Source organism: Anser anser, assembly GCF_964211835.1.
Source record: "Anser anser genome assembly, contig: HAP1_SCAFFOLD_403, whole genome shotgun sequence".
NCBI classification, from domain to species: domain Eukaryota; kingdom Metazoa; phylum Chordata; class Aves; order Anseriformes; family Anatidae; genus Anser; species Anser anser.
In genome coordinates this window covers 1-4557 of record NW_028153788.1, presented here as the reverse complement: position 1 = coordinate 4557, position 4557 = coordinate 1, and the positions used below count along the sequence as shown (strand labels likewise).

The following is a 4557-nucleotide window of genomic DNA, read 5'->3' as shown; positions in this document are numbered from 1 at the left end:
GTATGGTGATACCACTAAACCTTCTGGGGTATATTGTGGATAGGGCAAGGGGCCCTTTTCCTTCCCCTTCCAATAACTCTTTTTTTCCCTCAGATGATTTGATTTTGCTTTGGGGCAGACTTACCCTGGGTAAGGCATCTCTGTTTTGCTCTAGCCATGTTTTACTCCTGCAAATACTTGTTCTAAGTTTTGTCTGATTATTTTTATGCGTGTTATAGTGCAAACAGTGTAATCAGCCTCTTAATGTGCAGGTAATCTTACCAAAGGACAGCCTTTTGTTCCACCTTTCCTTTTCATTAAACTTCATATGAGATTCAGCATGTAGGACACAATGAAAAATCTGGCCTCAAACATTCATATCTGTTAGGATTCTGAGTTTGAAAGCTGATTGGCAGCTTTGCTGGTGGATGAATGGGGCAGAACAGAATGGTCTTTGCGTCTGTCTCTGCAGTAGTAATGGCAGTGAAGAGCTGAAGTAACATGCACGTCTCTGTGAGTTACCTCCTTACATATCCTTCACGGAGAAATATGCTAGAGTATAATAATATCTTTCTCCTAGACTTTTGAAGCCAGCCTAATCATTTTAATAAGTACATTTATTCTTGTACAATGAAATGTGTCATAAATAGGACATGTTCATTACCTTCTAGTAGATTTATGGAGCATGACTACAGAATTGTTGTCTGAATTCTGTTACATGGACAGCACCTGTATGAAGAATGACCCACAACTTTTATTTTTTTGTAATGTGTAAAAATATATATACACACACATGTCCCTTTGTCAGTTTTGTCCTCTTTGTCTTTAGTGTCAGCTCTGTCATCGCCTTAGCCCATAAGCTGTGCTTTCTGGTCTTTGAAAGCAGCAAGCAGTGTTTGTGCATTAAATCAAATAATTGCATAGAGACAAATTTTGTTCTTGTTTTAGCCAGAGTGCTGTGCTAAGCAGATTCAATATTGTGTAACTTTCAGCAGCTGTTACAAGGTAGGATCCTGTGTTCAGCCTTCAGTTCTCACACAGCTTTTCTATGCAGATGTCTTTGAGGCACTTTCTGAGGTGGGACTCCCTCACTTTTAAATAGAGGTACTGTTTTTCTGTTGCTCAGAGGTGTGGGGACACTTTATTTTTGAGGAATCTACCTGTTGAGCTTCACTCGAGTCTCTTCAGAGACAGGATCAAAATCTTTGTTTGCCTTAAGTGACCTTGGTCGTTTCTGGATCACACTGCTGACATTTTCTGTCATGATCATTGTACTTCTGAAGAATGCTGTTTATTGATAAAACCTTGTTTCCCCTTGTCTTTTTAACACCTTGTAGTTCTTTCTGATGTTATTACATTATTTTTTACCACTTTCCTTTAATTCACTGCCCATTGTGTAGCAACACTAGAACTCTAATCCTTGCATATGTTGTTTTTTTACAACTTAATTATATGTTTCCACCTGTTGGTCAACCCTTCTTTAAATACTACATCAGACATATCACTGTGTCAACAATTGCCTGAACCACTAAACTCCTCAAACTCCTGACTGCAGTAGTCAAATCATTATTTAAAAATGTGCCACTTCTATTATTAGTTTTGCTTCCCAGATAAGTTTCATGTTCAGTTTCCTGAGCTGAAACCACACTCCAAAGCACTGAATATCTTTGCTCTTCACTTTTTCCTTCTGGCTATGATTATTTTGTGCAGATGACTTTTTTTTTTTTTTTTTTTAATGTGAAGGAGACCAGATTAACATCCATATGCAAAGCCAGTTCTCAAGTGGAGTCCCTACTTTGTGTTTCCCTGTTACACACATTCATCTCCTACTAATGTGTCAGTTAAACTCCCATACATCTCCAAGTTGACAATGGAATACTTTAGTAAAATAGCCCCTGTGGTAAAAACTTCCAACTTTTGTAAATCATGCTTGTTAGCAGAAAAGGGAGGGTAAGGGCTAACGTACCATTTTGTACACCTGCTAGGACAGAACTCTTATGTAGGAATCAGAATTGCCATACTTCTTGTAGAACTTTTTGTTTTGTCCAGTTTTATGGGAGGAAGGATTGTAAATAGTTTCTTCTATAGATCATCTTGCATTGCAAAATTTGGAAGCAGATTATATCTTTTAGATGTCAAGTTTTTTTCATCTGCTTCTGCCTTTAGCTCCCATGTGAGATCTGTCAGGCACCAGGCCTCAAGCCACTTCAGAGAATTAGGACAAGATTTAACAAATGTATGTATTAATTAAGAAGTCCTGATACACAAGTTAAAGATTTTCACAGAGCTACAGCATTTATATACCATGTCTTCAAAGCTGGAGTAGTTTGCTCAGTGGTCTATGATGCAATACTCACTTTGTATGTTTTGGAGTTGCAGTGATGTGAAACAGAAGGACTTCTTTTACTAAATTTTGTTCAGTCAATGTGTTTGCTTTACCATTAACACTCTCGAGTTGGCTGTGCATTTTGTTAAGCTGAAAGGGAAGGAGTCACCTCTGTGTCAAAACAGTCAGCTCCCACAGCACCTCACTTATTTGTGCCTGGACAGACTGAGCTGTTTGCTCTAAAATGGAGACTGTAAGGTTCGAATGCTCTCATCTACCATATGAACAATCAGATTTTCTGCTCACAGTATCAAGTCCAGATAGAGGACAGCAATACAGTAGTGCTACTAGGTAATGGATGTCCCCTATTCTTTTCTAGCTGGAGCTTTAGGGGTAGGCCAAGCCCTTTTGGAACAAGGCAGTAAGCTCCGGGAGTACAGACAGTGACGTCTGGGTTAATGAGGGTAGTTTTCTTCACAGTCAAGTGCTACAGGAAAGTAACAGAAGTAACACTGAATGTTTAGGTCATCCCTGTGTTGGGGTTTTTAACAGTCTAACTTAAGGTACCTAACTCTGGTGCTTACAGGGCTGAAGGCTCCTGTAGGGTCAGTGGGACAGCTGTGCTTCCATGACAATCCAGGGTACTGAGGCTTCTCGCTTAGGCACCCAAGTTGAATGCCCAAAGCTAAATAGTGAGACTGTCAGGGTCTAGTCCAACCACAGAGCAAAAATCTACCACTGCTGCTAACTAAAGGAAGTACCTCTCCAGCTGTTCCTTTAGAGAGCGCATACCAGCACCCTGAGTGCATGGTGGAACTCATCAGAAGATGAGCATTTAAACTGACACAGCACCAGTGTCCTGGGACTGCAAGCCATTATCAGAAGCTCTTCCAGCCAACCACAGCCATTTGGGGGGTCAGCTAGTGTCACGGAAGGCTGTTTCTGTATCTTTTCCCTCCTGTTTGGATGTCCCCAGAGGACCAGGAAGACTGTGGTCTCAATTCCATCTAGAGCTACAGAACATTTTTTTCTTTGTATGCCTTTACCTTCTTATGAATTAAGAACTTGTGCCAAAAAAAATAAAAGGGGGGGGGGAGGGGACCAAAGATACCAAGCCTAGTCTGTTCACACAGTGCTACAGCCCAGAATCTGCTGCTGTGCAGAGTGCCCCTGTCTGGTGTTCTGGGAACCGCAGTCAGGAACCAGGATGAGGTTGCTTGCCCTATACGTGGCGTGAGCAAGAATAGGTGCCAAAGTCAGAGTCAGAATCCCAGGACCTGCTATATCATAGCGTATTGTTAGCTGTGTTTGCTTTGGGGGCGGGGATAGTAATTTTTCCTCTAGGTTTTTGTCTCTATTTAATTACATTTTCATGACTGATTTCCTGACTTAATCTGAATGTGCATAAATCTCCACCATAGATTTATCATCTCTATAGAAAGTGCTTTCAGAATGGTGGGGCAGCTTCCCAGAAAAGGGATGCTGTTGGAAAATGAAGCTTTCAGATTCAACAATAAGTCTACTATTATGCTGATTTCTGCCAAGCTTTTCCTCACTTCTTTTCCATTTAATACAAGAGTGAGCTCAAGGCTCCTTTTTGTTTCTTTTCAAACTTCATTCCTAAGTGTTTACCACCCTGCTCAAGTCCACTCACTCTGAAACACTGGACACCAAAAGATACTGCTGCATTGTTTCTGGAATCAGAAAATGCTCCTGTTAGGTTCTTTTTTTTCTTTTTTTCTTTTTTTTTTTTTAACTGCTTCTTTCTTTGAACATTTTAACCAAACAGTCAGTTTCCCAATCTTTTTAAAAAAATACTTTCTTAGAGATTATACTTTGTCACAGTCACTTGAGGACATTGTATTTTCAAATAAATGTGAGATCTCAGAGCAGCAGTTTCACTTATCTGTAATATAAATATTCTCATTGCAAAACAGATTTTTGTTTATATAGTATATAGTCTGCGTGCTCATAAGCATTTAGTCAAATTCAGGCCTTGTCTGAGCAAACATAATGGCCTAACTTGTGTGTGGGTTGCAAATTATCCTTTCTAAATTTGACCCATAGCTTTAGGAGCCAAAAAAGCCAACTTCCTTGTTTTTTTGCTTGGGATCGCACATGCAAACACAGAAGCTTTTCTATTTACAAAATTCTTCTAAATGCTGAATACAGGTTTCTGCTGATAACATGTAGGAAGCCAGCCTCTAGGATTTTGGTCCAGTGTGACTGACTGTCAGAATTTGCTGTAGCTA

General features: G+C 39.9%; 1 long non-coding RNA gene across 1 annotated transcript in view; it reads left to right on the top strand.

Annotated features, from left to right (window-relative positions):
• The window catches only part of LOC310891460, a 68984-nt gene extending 64437 nt beyond the window's left edge, over nucleotides 1-4547 (top strand). The window contains exon 4 of the long non-coding RNA XR_014577584.1: nucleotides 94-4547. This is a non-coding gene — a long non-coding RNA (uncharacterized lncRNA). The remainder of the gene's footprint in view (nucleotides 1-93) is intronic.
• Nucleotides 4548-4557: the final 10 nt, after the last annotated feature.